General features: G+C 38.4%; 1 protein-coding gene across 5 annotated transcripts in view; it reads right to left on the minus strand.

The window, feature by feature from the left end:
- Window positions 1-20032, minus strand: part of tnr (tenascin R (restrictin, janusin)) — a 218856-nt gene extending 198824 nt beyond the window's left edge. For 3 of the 5 annotated variants that reach the window (XM_088085470.1, XM_088085469.1, XM_088085468.1), the window contains exon 1: window positions 19564-20032. The gene's annotated coding sequence lies outside the window, so the exon portion shown is untranslated. The remainder of the gene's footprint in view (window positions 1-19563) is intronic. The other 2 variants (XM_042497978.2, XM_088085471.1) reach the window with 2 other exon arrangements.
- Between the last annotated feature and the right edge of the window lie 903 nt (window positions 20033-20935).

Genomic DNA, 20935 nt, shown 5'->3' on the forward strand with positions numbered 1-20935 from the left:
TATATAAAAATAAATAATCAAAGAGTATATATATTACAGTATGCTCCTAATTGACACTTCAACTCCAAAAATCTATTTGTGGCATGAATGTAAGGGAAACCCTGCAGAGTCTTTGTTCACAATGTAGCATTATCAGAGGAAGAAAAGGTGTTGGTCTGGTCTGCCCAAAGTAAGTTTACTGCATCCTTTCCCTTCCAATGATGTCCTAAGATAGACCTCTGTCAGTCCCAAACATGTTTTCTTTTGTCTGATGATGATGGGACGACGGGACAAAGGGATGACGTAAGTCGTGAGGCCTGCTTTTTATTTCAAAATTGATCTGACACAACATAAAAACCAGGCCACTGCCATCGATGAATGTCATCTTATTAATTATTATCAACGCAAGAGCATTGTTGGCTGGTGAAATGACATGACTGTACAGTCTTAACCTCATTATAAAGTATCAATGCTCATACTTTAGAGCTGCATAAAACATCACAAATTTAAATTTACCTACGGCAAGAAAAATAGCAGTGATCCCCTTTCTAAAAGATGAAAGTCATCTTCTAACATCAACTGTAAAAATGTCTTGTGCTGTACAAAGTCTTCTGGCATTGCTCACTACTTTTTATTTTACCTCCAAGAGATCAAGACCAAATGTTTTTACTGAAAGAAGTAAAAATAAAAGTTTTATCTTATGGAAAGTAAAGATCACAGTACTGTGCCTCAGTTTAAGGTTAGAGATAAAGCCTGCAGTGATAATAAGGATAGTTTTAATGAGGAATGTCACTGAATTTCAGTTGTGAAAGATCAGCTTTGAAATCACTGTCTTTTTCAAGCCCAGGGATAGTTTGGTTTCATTTCAAAGTCTGAAAGACTGTAACAAAATCTGAGACTGCCAATGTAGAAGAACTGGGGAAAAATGACTGTAATAGCACCAAGAATGATTTTGCACCAAAAGGAGAAATATGCCATTTTAAAATTTGCTATCACCAAGAAATATCAAGATTTACAATTCAATAAAGAGAGCCAGTCCCTGTTAGTGTCAGCAGAGCACCTCTGGAGATTAGATTGACCACGCACACATTTTATTTTAGAAAAATGACAACATTCAGTGTTAAATTTAAACACTGAAAACACTTAAAAACCAACTGAGGCATCCATGTAAAAAATGATTGTTCCCTGATAATTAATGTAATTGCCATCTATGAATATCTACACAGATTTGTGTAACAACAATGATAAATCTGCGCACCAGAAGATAATCTTAAACATTCTCAGTCAGACATCACTCAACCTAATTTTACAGGCAGAATTGCGAATCGATTACTTAATATTTGGAAGTATTTCTGCAAAATTAAAAAAGTGCAAGCTATGCAACATTAACCTTATGTATCAGTGGAACTCTTTTTTTGCTTTGGTATTCATTTTGGACCCTGTTCTTTTTTTTTGTTTTTTTTGAGTGGGTATGGGTGTGGGGGTGGGGGTGGGGGTTGGTGTTGAGGCAGATGATTGGGAAAAGTATCCCACTTTAACTCTGGCTTTTCGCACCCTACAAACCGAACATTACTTTTCTTTTAACCATGCACATGAGCTTTCCCTAACCTTTGTTAATACACCTACAGTACTTTTACAGATCTGTGTCTTTTTTTGCCTGATATCAAACAGTCATGTCAACTTATTACGTGCCGTTTCCATTATCAGTCTGATATACCATCAACTCTACGTGACTTAAATGGTGGAGATGGATTTAATTTTCCTTAACCAATCACTAGAGAACGAGGTATTCGCCTGATTCTAACATAATTTCAAGTCCACACTGATGTGAAGCCATGTCAACACACTGATCTTGCCGGGTTTTAAAGAGCGGAGTGGAACAAATAAAGTAAAAACAAACTATGATGTCGGGTGATATTGCGAGGATATGTTGATTTAGAAGAGCCTTGACAGCACCGACTATCTTTTCTTTATCACCACCATCGCTATTACCCCCAACTGGTTCTGCCACACAGCTCTACAACAAAAGGACAAAGGCATAAGCCCTACTCGTGGCACTGATTAAGGTATTGTTAGGCCCCCCCTGCTGTGCATATTGAACAGACTTTTTTACCCAAAAAAGTGGTGGAGTAGACAGATTTGAAGATGTTTTTGTAAAGCTGTGAATTACTTTCTCTTTTTTTCTCTGCCTTTGAGTAGTTCTATGGAGGTGTTTTCTGGAGCAAGTGGACACCAATGCACATGCGCACTTTGATGAAGCGCCACAAAGACCTGCTAACACTTTCACACTATTCCACTAATTAGCAAGTGGAAGTATGACACCAACATATGCGGCAAAGTGCCCATAAATGCAGGGAAGAAAAAGAGTGTTTGCTCATAAACATGCTGGATTTTAAATACTTAAAATTAAAACCAGCTTGGCAAATGTGTTATGAGGAAATAAATGTGCTTGACACTTTTGTTAAACCTCGAGGATGCACACAATGTGCTTTTGTGAGTAACACAAAATATAAACATCACTTTTGTTTGTTGACAAGACAACTCCAAGGTTAGAGGACTTAGTGGTGTCTTTTTGCATTAATAATAGAGAACAGGTTAAAGTGTCTCACAGGAGGGATGATAAATAATAACTGTAATTAATGAAATTACCCAGACACAGTACGGTTTATGATCAAGTTTATAATTAGATAAAAACATTTCTGTTGCTTTTCATTCAGACTGCAACAGGCCAGTGGAAGATTTTTCAATGGGTCGTTTTGATCTGTGTCCAACAAGCTTGATTGCAACAATGTGCTTTGCCAATTTTGGGCCGCAGAATAGAAGCCTTGAAAACTGACTGTTAAGTGTGACAAAGACAGAGAAAGAGGGGCAAAATGGGAGGAAATGTGCGGGACAGACAGATGGACAGAGAGAGTAAGAAAAGAATAGTTCATTGTGTGTGTTCTCTCTGGGTTGACAGTCTTGTGTAATGAGAAATATTAACATTGCCAAACTCTTTCGGTCTTGTTAAAAATAAAAAAAAAAAATCATCCTGCTCTCACAAAAGAGTGCCCCTAAAATCCATCCGACCAATGAATAGCCTTTACAAGGAAGGCAGTGCTCAGGGAGAATTTGTTCACATTCACTTCAGTTGATCCTATTGAAAGCAAAATGATTCATTTCACCTGAAACATACATTAGAACAACAAAGCATCTTCTCCTAATATGTGGGCGTGTAGCTTCTAAACAAGATGATGAATGGCACAGAAAAAGCCCATCTGTTTGTCTCCCATTTCTGTGCTTATGGGCTATATACTGCATGCGGGAGTTTTTGAATTACAGTGATACATTTTCAGTGTTGGGAAATATTCAGATCCTTTACTTAAGATAACCCACCCACATCTCAATATGGAAAGACTTTTTTACTAAAAGTCAATCAAAATGCTAATTGAACAAAAGCACTGAAGCACTGAAGCACTGCAGGCATCTCTAATTTTTACTGTCTGTTTGTGAATAGTAAACAGAAGCCACACTGACGGCATTTGCACAGTCAAACACATTTACAGGTTCAGGTTCGATTTTCTGTGGGTTTTTTTTTTTTTTATCTGTTGTTGTTTGACCAAGAAGAAGTTAAGAAAATGTGTTTTAAACCACAAGACACGGAGATCTGCACCAAAAGATACAAACAGGGCAAAAGTGGACAGTTAAGAAAAATAAGTGGAAACATAAGGAAACAATGTCCCTCTTGAAATCTTCCACGACAAAGAGTAGGTAACGTTAGCCTCTCCAGAAATGTACAACAGCAATACTGATGCTTACAGCAGAGAGCGATTTCACAGATACACAGTACCGTTACATAAAAGCGATGAAAAATGCAAGAAATGGGAAGAAAGTGGAGCGTCTGGCTAGGGAGGTAACACCAATGTAAAGGGACAAGGGAGCAAATGTGTCTGTCCATTTTGTCTCATTTGCAAATTTTCTTAATGAATAAAACAATTAAGGTAATGGACTCAGTTTACAAGGCTTCTGCAGATATCGACTTTCATCAGATAACGATTAAAAAAATGCATTAAAAAAATACGGTCTTGATGTACAAAGGCACTTAACGTTTGCACATCAAAACTCAAACAAAGAAAAGTGATCTTTCATGAAAATTTAAATGTATAACAGCATGTAGAATGCGTTGCTTAAAATCAGGTAGAATACGTTGCTTGAAATCTCAACCTGCAGAGGAATAAAAACATTTTTGGATGATGGAGTACCACCACAGCCTTGTCATTTTTTTGCAGCTGAACTGATGTATTTTCTATTTCAATGCAGCAGCAACCCTCTTATTCCCATTATTCTAATTACTGACTTTCATTCTTAAAGGGAAAAATGTATTATGTAATCGTAACATTTAAATGTTACTTTCAGCGAAAGGAATGGGAGGTCAAAAAATTTTCTTAAAATGTTAAAAAGTTGGGCAAGGCTCAATAAAGGTCAAAACTAACTACTCTAAACTCTACTTCAGTAGTTTCCAATAGTTGTTTGTTATCAGAATAGATACAGTATACAGAGGGTTGTATGTTGTACTCAAAATCTTTTCGTTCTTGCCAAGATTGTGAAAAGCCTCCCTGACATTTCTGGGAAGGTCTTTTTTTTATTTGATGGATATCTGTATGGATGTGACGCCCGACAGAAGGAGTATGACAGCTGTAACCCTCAAGGTTGAGACTCTGGCAGCACTACCAAGACGTTGTGCAGCGATGAGCCAAAGAATTTCTACAAAATCAAACATGAGCTCTGTGTGTGATACCAGCGAGGCATTATTATCACCCACAGCCACCAGAAAAAAGAACAGAAGATTTTCCAACCCAAGAAAACTCATTTCCAACCAGCATTAGCTTCCCTTTGAAGCAAAGTCAGTCTTAAGATTACTAAGAACATTTGTATGTACAATATTTCCATTCATCACCTAACAATTTCATAACTATTCTACTTTAAAAGAAGTGACCTGTTATCTTAATGAGTTCAGATGTATTCACGAGAACATGTGGCCTCAAAAGACACCTACAAGACGGGATATTTTCAGTATAAAAGAAATAAAAAGTCCAAAGTCGTATGAAAAAATGCATTTTGTTCCACACTGAGCATGATAACCTTGTTTTATTTGTAGTCTGGAGGACATTTTACGCACAATAGAGCGACAAAGAGCAGAAGAATCTTAGAACGACGGATAAATCCTTCACGACATGATGGCATGACCCTTTCGTCTATAATAAGGAAATCAATTAGGTTAGCTAACCACAGCTATAAAGCTGCAGAGGAGAACACAAATAAGGCAAGGCTATCATAAGAGCATAATACAAATAAAAAATGATAATTTGAGCTTTAAAAGACCTCAGAGGAGAACTGTATGGCTATTTGTCACAGGTTGTTGCTAGGAATGTCTGTGAACAGTGAGTGTTTATTAACCTTGAATGTCTCTGCAGTCTCTGAAAGATGCAATCTATCATTTTAAATGCACAAAACTTTAACATCCGCTGTCACTCTGACTGACTCACTAACATTCAATCAACACTAAACAGTAAAACTATGCACTTTCTAGTGCTGCACTTACCACACATCTTCAGCTGTAAGTGCTCATAATTAAGTGATGATCCATGTCGGTGGATAAAGGTTTAATGACAACCTTTATAGAAACACTGCTGTTAAATTGCTCAAGTATAGATGGTGGTTCTCTGCAGGGAGATTCTGCTATGGCAGCTTGATGAGACATTCACCCGCAATTTCCATATTAGCATTCACAGAGGCCAAGATAGTCTTTGTGGGTAACACAATGATCTTAACAAGATAATTCTCTTAACTGGAACATTGGCAACAGACCCACTGAGTCCTGAGGCTAGATGCATAAACAATGCATACGCACAAACGATGCGCCTGCGACCAGGCGCACCGTCTGTTTTGGCTAAGGTGGCTGCAGGTGATATGACAAGGTTTAGGTTAAGATTTGATTTATTTAAAAAGGTTAGAGTGCAAATTAATAAATACACAAGGTATAAAAATGCCAGAATTAGCCAGGAGGCTATTTTTCATTCATAGTCCCTTGGCTGAGGTTTTACACAAAGCTACCAAAAAACGACAAAGCAAAAGAACAAAGAAAAAAAGGGCATACACTCTAAAAGACTTTGAGGGAGAGATGAAACATAAGATGAGAGACTGATACATTTTTTTTGTCTGTTTGCTAATTTCACTACGTTGCCAGTTTTTTCAGGCTACACGGCACTGCAAAATGTCAATCAAAGGTGCATTTATATAGTTAATTTTAAATTATTTATGAGTAATGAATTTCATCATTTTTTATATGTACATTCATTTCCCAGTTGACTGGCTAATTTGACTCCGGTGCAACAGTTAAGGTTAAACATCCTTCTGGCATTAAATAATAACGAGTCCATAACCGGGGACATGTGCATCAGTGTGTCCCACAGATTTTTAAAATAGAATCAGGCGTATGCACGACTTTATAAATCTGATTAAAAGAATGCGGATGCATATTTCTGTCTGTGTGCATACATACAGTTTACTCATTTTATGCATTTGGCCTCTAGAGGATTTTCCCTCACTAAAAATTCCCATTTCAAAGCTTTCATTTAATGATAGTCTTCATGAAATGTGGGAGTCTCCTGGATAATTTACACAACTATAGGATTATGTTATCACCATCACTTTTAATTATTTCAGACTTAGCTCCAAAGAAACAATGTTTTTCTTTTTTTTGTCAATTTGCTATAGCGAATGGCTGTAAACACTACCATGAGCCTCAGCGGCTATGGCTATGAAGAAAAAGCGAATCAGGGGAGCAAATTAGAGCTGAAGCAAATTCAAAAGCCAATGCTATTGGGAACAAAACACATTTGCCAAATGTATCAAAAGTTTACCCAGTAATTGGACTGATTTTAACTTCTGAATGTTTTATCAGCTTTCTAGTGTCTCTTTAACTTTGCTCACTAACAGTGGTGGATGTGAGACAATTTAAACTCAGTGTGTGGATGTTTTTCACCAAATGCACCTTGGGGGATCTTTACATTTTTATATCTCGCCCCTTTCACTTTTATCAAAGACTTTTTCTTATGTTGTTGCTCATCTTTGTACTGAGAGTTTAAAGCCGTAGATTTTTAAGCTCTTTCAAGCTTTGGAAATGCTCCAACTGCCAGTCACCTTACACTGTCTAGGCAAAAAAAAAAAAACAAAACAGAAAGAGACTTTTACTTCTCTAAACCTTGACACCCAATGCTCAGTGCTCAGTAACATGACATTAGTTCTCCATTGTTCTCTCCTGCAGCTTGACTGGATGCTGTCGGATTGGTCAAAATAAAGTGGATCATCCGGATGTCGATTTGCTGTGAATGAACAGCATTAATGTGAGCTAATTCAGGAAATAAACGGATTCTATATTCTATATTATTTTAATCTTTGGGCTTGGGAAAAGGCATCAAGTATTTTCAAGTCAAAAGGCTCAAGTCCAAGGGAAGTCACGAGTCACTGGTGTTTAAGTCCAAGTCGAGTTCGAAGTCTTTTTTGTTCTGGTCAAGTTGAGTAAAAAGTCATCAGTTGTAGTTAAATTACAGTACCTAAAAAAATTGCACTGGCATCAAAAGTAAAAACTTACTGCTCTCTCTGCTCTCTGGTGTGTGTGCTTGTAATGTGTGTTGTGTACTCCACCTGCCCACGCTGATTTTAAGAAAACAACACTGGCAGAATCAGACAGGCACCCACACAAGCATACATTTGCATTACTAAACTCACAAGAACATTTATTAACTAACCCCTACCCTTATCTGTGTGTGCTTTAACTGATTCTTACTGATCCTGTGAAATAAACCGTATTTTACTCCCTACTTTTAAAGCTGCTGAATCATTTTTAAAAGCAAAGACACGCACATGTACACAAGTGTGCTAAATTGTTCAAGCAGTACGTGATTATTCAGTTTTAAACTCTTACACACCACATTACACTCACACACACACAATAATAATCTAGGACACACATTCCCATACCCTTCGATCGCTCTGTCAATTACACAGAGGAAGTCATGGAGGAAGAAAATGAAGGGAGTCAACAATGCATGGAACATCGATGTGTCCAACCACCACTGTCTGTTTAAGTGGAATTGACTTCTGCTCATTTCCCAAATTACGCATATCTGACTGGCCCACCGCTGCAGGGGCTACAGGAAGCACAGGGACAGACGGGGAGTCTCTCTCTCACACACACTCTCTCCATTTCTCCATTTCTCTGCAGGGAATCAATGATGTCTGCTTAATTATTGGGTGAATTTAATCAGTGGCACAGCAGTACTTACTGCCTTGTGACCCAGTAGCTGTCAGGAAGTCATTCTGTTTCCAACGGTTAGTGTTCGAATACCACCGCAATAATTACAAGTACAACTATTTAATTGTTCCAGTGGTGTAGAGGTAACAGAATAACTACCTCTGCATTGTGCTGGTTCTGAGCTCAGCTATTCACCTACAGGTACCTGACAGCCGCTGCATATATTAATTGTTTTTGTGAAAAAAAAAAAACAAATGCCACAAATCCCTTGGACCTACACAGCAGTGTACTGATTAATGATACATGATGTCTGGATTAGTGTCTCAAAAGCCAGTTAATTAATATGTTCAGGCTGCTGAACTGTGATCTAATATGTCTAAAGTGCATTATTATCAAGATAAACTATTGAGATTATTGGTTGGCTCTGGCTTTGTTTCATGTATTTTATCCCCCCTTGGTTGCTTTTCTGCACCTTTTAATTTATTTGGCTCAACTTTTGCAAAAAACTTGCTCCAAGCTGAGAGTCTGAGACCTATTCTACTCCAAGCCTTGCTTCTATTATTCAATTTTTTTTTAAAGCTTAAAGGAATTCTTTTACGTTTTGGGAAATGCAACAACATGTCTGTGGATTAAGTATGCAGCTATAGCTAGGAGGCGTCTACCTTAGCATAAAGCCTGGAGGCAGGGTAACCCAGTTAGTCCAGCTCTCTTTCAAGATCAAAAATCACATATTGGCACCTTTAAACCTCACAAATTACTACACTGCCTGTTGTTTAATTCATCTGTATACATAATAAAATGTTCCATAACTACAGCACACAACCACAAAAAAAAAACAGTGCTGGACACCAAACTGTGTTTAATGCTTATAAACGTATAGTCTTAATGGCATGAAACAGTGATGTTGGACACCAGACCACAAAATCAGATAATATCCTTGATGATGAATATTTTATAGCCCATCATTCAATATCAATGAAAAATACAACAATTAATGTATAAATTTTAAGCCCTGATGAAACAGAGGCATTTGAGTTTTGCTAAGCTACTCATTGTTTATCCAAAATGTTTCACTTGTCTGCACATAACTTCAGTTTCACAGATCCAATCACAAAACATGGTCAAACAGGGTGCAAAGGATTTAATACTGCATCCAAATGTATCATGCAGTAACTGTTCCATAGCCCCTGGGGCACCTTATTGGATTTCAGATGGATGTCCTATGAAAGTAGGTTGAAAAATGTCTCATCACTCTCCAAAGGGATAGATATTGATTGTGAGAGATCAATGAAAAGTTTGCAGAGTATGTGTAATATCATCTAGGTTTTGGGCTGCAACAAAACAGCAAACAGAATACAGAGAATGTTTCCGTGTAACAACTAAGACACTGAATTGATTCATGTCAAGGAATCGTTGGTTCCACATTGTAGAATATGAAACTATCTGATCTAAAAATACAATACAGCAGTGGTAGTAGCCTCTGCTTCAGCATTACTGCACTATAGACTCAGAGGCGATGGGTCAATCTTCTTTTATTGTCCAAAATCCATTAGTACCATGGCAGCAGCACCTCATGTTCAAGAAAACATTTGATTATTAAACTCTACTCAACTGACAGAGCCCATAACAAAGGAACAAAATAGCTAATGACATAATTACTTTTCTCTATATCAATTCCCAGCAGTCAAATTATAATTTAAAAGACATTTTCTAGGTAAAAATTGAAAATATTTTTAGTAACTGTATTACAGTTATTACAGTACGACAGCAGGTTTTATATAAGTGGTTGCCAGGCTGGAGACCAGGCAAGAGCTTTCGGTTGTCAAATTTGAAAATATTGTTGCAATATTTTGTCATCTTATATTTTCAGTAATTAAGATATTATGCAGTAATATGCTTGCTTAATAATAAAGATGTAACATAAGGAATGTTTAAAAGCTGTATTAGAGAAACCAAACAAAATTCTTTGCAGTTTGTATTCTATCTGATACTTTACAGAATTTAAATGTGCAACTCGCCATTGTCAATCAGCAGTATTAAAACTGTATCTATTTTGGGGTGCTAAACTATGTTAAAGAGTCGTGGCCCCTGATGGAAACCAAAGGCCACAAATTTGTTACCATACACAATTTCTCAAAATGCTTGCCAATGGCAACCTGGCCGTTGTCACTGTCGAGCCGTGGTCAGTAATCACTAGCTGCATTAGCACTAAACATTACACACATCAAACCTTTACACAGCAGATGGCTTCAAAGTCAACCTCACACCCACACTGCATCATTCCACTGTTTATTCCAATAGGTGGCCTTTAAATGGCATGACTGTAAGGTCAAATTAGACATGCTTGCTTCATGTTAGCTGGTTTGAAGGAAATTTATAATGTCAACAGTGCAGGTCCCCATGGGATATGCCACAACACACAGTAATCATGACAGAGGGGTGCATGTGACCAGAGGACACATCACCACCTTTTGGAAAAGGTAAAATTTACATGTAGGGAGTTTGTGTGTAAAAACACAGAAATATTGATTGAAATACATATATATGGGTATCCATGCCCTGTGGCATTAAGTGAAAACCAGTGTTCTTCAGTCAAGCTAATTATTAGGTATATCTTGTGCAAACCAACCTATAACCAGCTCTGTCTTGCATATTAAGTGGAAAATCTAATCTATCAGAATGCAATTTCTATGGAAGTATGCAAATGGGACAACTGGAGCAGTTATAATTGCTCAGTGTGTGCTACGAATGAGAATGGCTTTTTCTATGAGGTAAGGACGAATTAAGTTAATGACACCATTCTGGTAAATGGCAGACAGATGGAAAGTTCACAGAGACAAATCGTTTTCTTAGTTCTTAATCACATGTGCAATTAACTGGTGTATGAAGGTGCTGGTTTAATTGGTTTGTTGTAGCCATGTTTCATTTAAAAAGTGTTTCTTTAGAATCAAATTAGTCCATATCCTGGAGCAACAGAGAGGTACAGAGAAATATCCCTCTTTTATCATCAAAGTTAAAATGTAGTTGAGCTGTCAGCAAGGCGTCAAGGGACCTTGTGGTACTTCTGGGAGTAAAAGTCAGAACAGGATGCCATACCAGCTGAGATCAAGAAAGTCTACAGATTGGATTTATTGTCTGGAGTTTTTAATATCATTCTATCCGCATGACACAAGGTCCATAGCGAGATTACGACGCAGTGCAGAGAACCTGCAACACTATCTGCAAAATCTGTCAGCATCCACATACCATTCATCAGAGTCATGTAGGCTAGAAACTGTCAAAAACCTGAACTATGAATAATTTAAGCAGAGTATAGTTTGCTTTCCAACTTCCTCAAACCACATCTCATTCAGTCAATGAACAGATGTAACTATTCAAGGACGAGGCTAAAAGTTTGATATTATTCAGTAGACAGTGTCAAGCTAAATCTCAAACAACTTTGGTGGAACTCTTGCTGATGTTATGCACGTCACATTTAGCTCAGCCACAATACGGTATAACTAAGACTTGTAGATGAGTTATACTTTAAGGAATACTTCACCCAAGAAATGATCATTTGTATATCAATCACTCACCACGTTAAATTGAATTAGTAAAGAAACATGTTTTTCATCTTTTTGAAAGATGGATTTAATACATTTTCATACCAAGGCCTTATTTTCAGATCAATGAATTCAGGGCTTTTTTTGAAGATTATTTTTGGGTTTTTTTTCCCTTCATTGACAGGGCAGCTGTAGAATGACAGGAAACGTAAAGCAAAGCACCACAGGATGGAATCGAACCCCGGCTGCTGAAAAGGCCTATCGGGCGCACACTCTAGCAGGTGAGCTAGAGGCCGCCCCAAATTCAGTGCTTTTTAAGTGTCCACGGGAAACCTGCTTAAGCTTAACATGAACTTTAGTCATTAGAGTAAAGAAATCTGAAACAACATTAGTCCTTCTGGTAAAACCCCAGAAAACAAATGAAACAGCAATTGGATGTCCATCCACAACCACACATCTTGAATATTTTACTTTTAAGCCGCTGCATTAAACAATGAACTGCTATTGACTATGTAAAACTCATTATTAACACTTTCTGACAGAAAGATCTTGTCTCTTTCAGGGGTTAGAAAAAAGACTGAGTTTGAATTTTGTTCTCAAACTAGGACTTGGTTACTTGAATTACTTTGAACCTTGTGTTGAACTCAGAAGATTTAAAAACAGCTTTGGCCGCAAGGCTTTCCACACTACGGTATGTTCTCCTCTCCTTTCTCCGTGCTCATTTTGGATGATGTACTTGAAACATCAACAAGACATCTTTGCTTACTCTAGAGTTTACCTCCAAACACACTGGAAATAAAAAATGCAAGGTTGTCTTTGACTTTAACTTTAAGAGAGTTTTTGACATAAACACTTCTGTTGGCTTTACATAAAAGCTGACCGTGTATTAGCTGACCGTGTATTAGTGCGGTTAGTCTGTTTTTACATTGTCATTTTGATAGGTTAATTGAGAGAAAAGCAGACAGCATGCAGTGTGGACCTTCTCAATTAAAAGTAAATATATAATTATTTTATGTTAATATCCAACTTCTACAGTGATTAATGGTCCAAGTAGATTATTTGGTTGCTGAAGTAAGAAACTATTATTTTACCCTCGCCTGCCATTTGTCTTTTACTGAGAGGACAGACGAGTAAAGGGAGCAAGGAGGACGTTAAATGAAAGGAATTTCTCTTTTTAGTTTTATCACTTTTATTGCCAATACTACTTTATCAGCTAAGCATCTTCAGTAAAAATTCAAATCAGATTTGTTGCAAAAAGTCCAAATGTCAACTTTAAAGAGCCTCACAAGCTATACAATTTAGGTAACATCCCTCTCTACACAGATAACCTCCTGCAGAATTATAATTCTTTAACCTTTTCCTCAAGAAGTGTGACTCTGCAATCAGAAACTTCTCCAAAAATGCAAATTAGACACATTTTAACAGAACACAGTGAAACTGTACTTCAGGATAATTCATGTATTCAGGGCACAGTTCAGGGGACATTTTTCCCCTCACCGTGCAGTGTGGCTTCTCTGCCTAAATAAAGGTTACGTTAAGAGAACATTTAAGTATCAAAATAATGCAGTGTAGCAACCTGGACCTTACAGCTCCAGATAATCCCCAGCCAGCCAGGTATCAAACAACGTCTGTCTCCAACTGCTGCACAGTTGTTGTATAAACAGAGCCAGAGCATATTTACCCTTCAGCTAAAGGTGTCTCTTGAGCCGACATGTTTGTATATCTGAGCATCCTTCACAGGCTGCCTGGAGGGGGCTCACGCCTGAACTCTAAGCTTTTCACTTCACAGTAGGGGCGAAAAAGCAACTAGTACCAGAGGTCATCTGGAAAGCTTCCTTTTTTTGTGAGGCATACACACAGCAATGTGCACATACATGATCACACACACACATATGCGCCCATTCAAACAGGTACACACAGGTACCCAGGGACTTATCCTGTGCAGTAAATATCTTGGAAAAAATACATCTGAAGAAGTGGTTGAAGGAGATGGAAGACCTTTATAGACTATTTCCCAGTGTGGACACTCAGGTGGGATAAAAAGGACAGAGCAAGAGATAAAGAAGAAGAAGATGTTGCAGAAGAGGGGGGATGTGCAGAAAGAGTGAGACAGACAGGGAAGGAGGAACACCAAATGTTAAGTAGCAGTTAAAATGGAAGAATTCCAGTTTGGATTCAAGCTCCTTGGCTAATGAGGATCATTAACATGGCCTGCCCAGCTCCTCTAAACGCCGGGGAGGACTCAAAGATTGGGGGATAAAAATAAAACCTCTCAAGCACATCCTCGCAAGATTCATAAGGCGGCCGCTTGTAAAGAAGATATAGGACATGCTGACTGCGGAGGGTACTTCTTAATGCAACACCACACGCCATGGATCCTGGAAACAGGGATGGTTACCCAACAAGAACAGTCGCTTGAACTCTGAACTCTTTGGATTGTGTTTGAAGCACAGTGGCAAAAGAAGCAATCTAGATGTGTGCGATTGCATGCATTGAAATAAAGACCAAGGTGAATATGTTTCTGCAGTGCTCTATGCTGATATGAATCAGAGCTTTAAATCAGTTCAACTATGTCATCCCATTTGGGAAATTTGCCTTACAGGTACAGAAAGGAAAGGGGAGGAAAATGACTGTAAAGCTCTCCTATCTTAAATGCATTTTCTCCATTATTTCAAGAGGGCAGTTAACACTTTTCCCTGCATTTTATGATCCTATGAGCTTTATCATTTCCCCTCTCTCTGCTCGCCGTTTAACACACAGTAAAACAAAGCTCCCAAGAGGCTTAAAAACCAATCCAAGCTCCTGTCCTGCTTCTGTAAATCATTTGATATACAGTACACGTCTTTTTTGAGCACTTCCGACCACTTTTACAAGATGATCAATTGAGTGGTTACATCAGACAGCATCAAAACAGTCAGTTTTTCCACTTCATCAGTGGGCCAAATTATAGCAGAGGCCTGCTTTTTTGGTCATCCTGCCATTGATTGCTGTTTTTTCTGCTCTCAGCACTGTCATTCTACACCGTTGGGGGGCTGTGTATGTGAAATTTACAACATCTTGCCAGATCAGGCATTCCCAACCAGCAAATACTGCAAACTTGCTGCTACATCAACCCTTCTGTTAAAGTGCAACTGCTTTTCTTCATCTATTTTTCTTTTTATTAAAGAGGAGAGAGACACTCACACACTGCGCTGTGTGACACCCAAGGCTGTCAGACAGACAAGTGTCTTGATAAGATCAGCATAATTGGCGCATTCATCAGCCTTTTTTAATAAAGTACTTTGTGGCGGAGAGATCAACAGTGAAGAGCTGTGATGTTCACTGTTAACATTGTCTCCAGTGTTGGGTTTACTAAGAGTCTCAACATAGTGAACAAGACACAAATACCTTTTAACTAGAAAATAATACCAAGTAGGCTTCAGTGGCCTTGAGCAAATCTATTAGATCTCAAGATTAAAACATGGCAAATAAAATGCATGGCAGCATGAAGATGATGTTGGGAAACCAAAACCAGTTTTCAAATATTTTTATATTTCAAATAGTTTTTATACTGTGTTCAAACATACTGATGTTAACAACTGCGGATGTCTCGAGCTGATTCTAAGTATCTGAATCAGGGCCAATATGGAGACATTTTAAGGCATCACTATTTGCTATAATAAAATACACAAATCTGAAAGGCTGCAACTGTAATGAAGCATTTTCTCACCTTTTATTAGCAGAGTGCTTAACGGTCAGGTGGCAAACTTTCATTTTAAGCCATTGCTTACTGTATTTCCACCAATTAAAATAACACTGGTCGCTGGTGGCAGATCACATCAGCTGTCCCTAATTAATGTTATGAATTGATAGTGCCAAATATCAAAGGAATCAGACTGGGATCAGGACAAAAATATATATATTTTGGACATCCCTCGTAACAGTAATTTCATTATGGTGACTACCCTCGTTTTCAGAGGGACACAGCACATCGCTCCTGCCCTCATTTGTGCTTTTATTTTGATTGCAGAGGCAGAACAACCACAGCAGGGCAGAGAAACCAGGCGCCTTGTCTGTCTAGAGTTAGACATTGTGGCCATAACCTGCTGAGATAACATTGGTGAATCAACCTACTGGTTTATGACAAGTTTTAAAGCACATTTCAGTGTATTATATATAGGCTTATGCTTTTGCAGAGTCTGACAAAGTGTAGTATAGGGTTGCAGTGATGATAACATAACATTTTTGGCCACAATAATTTTGGCTTGAACATTTGGTACACATCCACATTTTACAAATCTCTATACTATATGCATGAACATTTGTCATCATTATTCTAAAAAGAAATCCCACGGGGAGAACGGTGGGAGCAGGAGAGAGGACCGCAGATATACAAAAATGGAGGAGAGCCTAACATAAAGCGGGAGAGAAATAAAGGTAACAGCTCACACATTTTTTCAGACAAATGCCCATGTCTGGCTCCTCTACCTTGAAAACATAAATCAGAGCAGTCTACTCAGGATTTATCGCACAGACTGAGATGATAGCACAGGAGGCCGCTGAGGTGGTTCATGAAAAGATGAACCATGGGTTGAAGGAGGGGAAAATGCTCTGTTCACTGACATCTCTAAGGCTTTTTAATAACGTACTAAACATCTGTATTGTATACATAGTGCAAGTAGAAATGAGCCATGTTTGCATTAAACAATTGTAAGAATTTTCACATTCATATAACTGTACAGTACAAATCCCACGAGCCTAAATCTGAGCCTTAACAGCTCTAATCTAATTAGCAAACAAGGAAAGAAACTGTGCTCGTGTGATGGATCTGAGTGTTTGAATTAGAAGTGAAACAAGAACACGCAGTTAAAGATTTCCGTCCTTTTTACTGCAGTTTCTTATCTGCTACTGTGTTTAAATCAGTGCAGTATCTGATGGATGATCCAGTCGCTAATGAGTGCTGGATATGTCCCCATTTAACTGTCGTCCTAACGATAAGTAATGGCCGTAGCTTAGCTAACACAATTAACACTGGCGCAGAGAAAAATAAAATTCCCCCAGAATGAGGTATTATGTAAATTATTAATTACCACATAGACGATTGCAATCTTGTTCAGCTGCCCATTGGCACTGAAATAAATGTGAATGATTTGGAAACAGAGAAAGGAAAATAGTAGAGATAATCCTGACACAGTAGGAATGTGAGAAAGATTCAACAAATACCACCTGCTCCTTAAGCAATTTATAGAAAACATTTGCATGTGCTATTTAACCACTCAACACACACTGACTTGCAAGAAATGCAAACAGGAAACTGCAAACAATGAAAGCAAACATTTGAAAATTTTGCAATTGTTCTTGTCAGTAAGATATCGCCACTATTAGACATTTATTCGCATCAGACTTCAACCTTATTTATAAGCACTAGACTACAGTTAGCCAGCTTATATTCAGTTTATTTGTATATGGTTGCATACATGTCACACATTTTTGTACATGTGTGTTTCATCACCTTTATCAAGGCATTCATGTGCTTTATTTTACCACACTATTTTATATTTAAAATGTTCTGTTATGTTTTATATGCATTTTATCGCACCTTTTGCACCCTTACATATTTCTTTAAAGTTCAATTGTTTTATTTATTGGTAAATTCTTTGAGACACACACTGTGATTGTGCTATAATAAACTTTGACTTTTACATTTAAATTAATACAGCGTACGCACTTAAATTATAATTCATATCCAAGATAAAGCTTTTAAACTCATATACAATTTATGAAAAGGGATATTTCTCTCTTCCACATTACATACGGTAAATGTATAATATCAGAGCCACAGTATCGCAATCTGTATTTAATTTGAATTTCAATCATATCAGTTCTGCACACTCATTCTACATTCAGTGAGAGATGCATGTTTTATGAGCAGCAGTTTCCACAAATGCAGTTACACTTGAGTGTGAGAGGCAGGGAGTGAGTAATGAACAGATAAAGAGCCAGCGAGAGGTAAAGACAAAGACCGTGGGACAGAGAGAGAGTCTGATGTATTCGGGAAGAGAAAGAGAGACGGCGAGAGAAAGTGATCTCTCAGATTCGGTGTCTCAGCTTAATGACACAGGAGCCACATGGGAGAGAGGGGGAAGCCAAGCTCTGTGCGAGTTATGATGAATCCAAAGACCGATAACCTCAAGCCTCCCCACTCACAGCCTACACACACACACACACACACACACACACACACACACACACACATACACAGAGTCTTGAAAAAGCTCAAAATTAACTGCTCAGCCTTTCTGTTTACAAGGAAACTGAATTGGTGGTTTTCTCCCTGCTTGTGTTTCACCACTTCTGCCTTTTTCTGTCACTCTGTCACTCTCTCCCTTCTCAGCATATAATCACCACAGCTTCCAGTATGGTGTCAATACTCTCACTGAATCCCTCCCAACCTGTTCCCCCGCTGTGACCATGAACAATATGTCTGGCTGACTTTGACAAATTAAACCAACTCGATATATGGAAATAACCTTCACGGGATGACATGAAAGGAAAGAGGGAAGCAGGGGGGGGAAAGGCAGAGACTGAAAAGAGAAAGACGGGGACACATACAGATGGATGATGGGACATATCGAGCATGGCATGGTATTTCCAAACATGACAATACATGGAGAGATGGTGCACATATAGACTGACTTTCTAAATGTCACCATAGATAACAATAAGTCACTACAAGCACCTTTCCTACACTAAATTATCTGTGCAGGACAGGCGGGTAATGGGACTTGAAACGTAGCAGTCCACAAGCTTTTTAATGACTATTCAACAACTGCAAAAAACAAGGTATACTAGTAGATGGTGGATGACAAGACACTGGTGGAAAAACACAATTTAGCATTTTTTAGTGCATATATTTATCTAATTAGATGACAACAACTTTGTAAGCAATTCCAACTGTCCTTACAGTCAACTCAGATCTTTAGATTGTACATAAGTTAGAAATTCAAGATATTTTTGTAAAATTTAAATATAAAAACTGAAGCCAGTCCTGTTTACCAACAAGAGTCTATTCCTGTTGAATAAGTTGAACTGTTGTTTCAAACCAGTTCCCCAAATGTTCATCCAAACTCAACTATAATAATCCAAGAAGAAAAAAATCCTTTAACTAACACAATGAGTTGTCTATTTAAATATATATAGATAGTATATGAGTGGCTGTGGACTAATATCCTGCCCATGACAGTTGTGACAAATAACCATGCAATGCCATTAACTACTCCCAATTAATTCTCTCAAAACAAGCTTTTATAATGACTCCATTAAATAGCCCAAGTGGCAGCAATTCAGACACATTTCACCTGTTACAGCAAAGTATCCTCCACAACACACACATATGCACTTTAACCACAAAAGCTCTCACACAAACACACACACACACACAAACCAGCATGAAGGGGTCATTAAGCAGCTATTGTTGTGTTCCTCTCTGCTCAGCATGATAACGAGTTGATTGATACTGAGGTTCCCCAGTTAATCACCTGGCTATGACTATAACTGCACACTGTCTTGCAAGTGATGCACAAACTAAAATAGGGACAGGAAAAAACAAACAGGAGACACACACAAACACACAGCCCAAACACAAAGGCAATACAACTGTGCATGAGTGAAGATACAGGACTCACACACACATACACACACTTGTCACAAGCTGAACGCACCTGCCGAACATCGGTCCCCGCTCCACACAAGCACAAGTTAACTCACCTGCTCTGAGTGACCAGCTGAAAGCTTTCAAATTGGCCTCGGGTAATCTTCTTCGCTGTCGCTCTCTTCACTCTGTCTGTCCCTTTGGCTCCTCGCTCTCTCTCTCTCTCTCTCTCTCTCTCTCTCTCTCTCTCTGTGGCAGTACACGGGTGTCCTGCGGGCTGCTCACCCTTCCTGTGTGGCTTGGCGTAAGTGCATCGATCTCTCGGCCAAGTGGTACGTGGTCCTGCTGTTTCCACGGGACTCAGATGTGCTCTCTCCTCTCCGCCGCTCACTCTGCCTCACACAGCTGCAGAAGAAAATATGAGGACGGGCAACGTGGTTGAGTGCTGCTCCACTCTCCCTCTCTCTCTCCCTCTCTCTCCCTCTCTCTCTCTTTCTCCGTAGTGAGCAGAGAAGCGCTCTCTCTCTCGCTCAGGTTGTCAGCTGGTATGATGCTCACTCCTACTACCTCTTCACTCTGCCACTCTGTCTTGCTGTACTGAGCTGCATGCTATCTCACCATCTCTTTTTTGCTGTTTCTCCACTGATTCCTCTGTCTCTCTCTCTCTCATTATTGATCTGTGTATCTGTGTCTTTGCTAGTGCAGCCTCTAGTGGCCGCTTTCTCTACATGCTTCTCTTGGTTTGAAATTTTACTCACCATAAACATGAAGCTATGATGTGAATTAGCTCCAGGATTTGAGTTGTCATGGGCAGCTAAAAAAAACACAAAGAAATTGATCATTAAAATATATACAGTAAACTAGGGTTGCATCTAATGATTTTCAGTGTCAATTAACCTCCCAAACATTTTTTCAACAAATTGCTTACTGTAGCTTAAGGTGACATCTTAAAATGGCTTTTTTTCCCGACCAACAGTCAAAAAACAAAATATATTCAATGTACAATGATATTAGAAAAAAAAAAGCTGAAAATCATCACATTGCATAGACTTGATCCACCAAATGTTTGGCATTTCCGCCAGATAAACTCTGATTATTGCTAATTGTTTCAGAAAGAGCAGTACTGAATGATTAATTGATTAGTCAGTCAACAAAAAAATAATCTGCCGTTATTTTGGTCCTTTTTCACGCACAAAATGCCAAACATTTAGTGGTTTCATTCACTTAAATATGAGGATTTGATTCTTTGTCATTTTTAGAAGTAACCTAAATATATTGGATTTTGCACTGGTGGTTTGACAAGACATTTGAAGGAGTCAACTTGGACTGTGTTTAACATTTCTGACAATTTATAAACAAAATGATTAATCAAGAAAACAGTCTACAGCCCTCCAAGTGACAGAGCTAGGGATCAGTGTCTTCACTCTGAAAAAAGACCCTTTCATTTAAATCATCTGAGCGCTTTAGAGCAAGGGAAGTGAGACTTGT

This window comes from Plectropomus leopardus, chromosome 12, assembly GCF_026936395.1.
Source record: "Plectropomus leopardus strain MGB_pleo_1.0 chromosome 12, ASM2693639v1, whole genome shotgun sequence".
NCBI classification, from domain to species: domain Eukaryota; kingdom Metazoa; phylum Chordata; class Actinopteri; order Perciformes; family Serranidae; genus Plectropomus; species Plectropomus leopardus.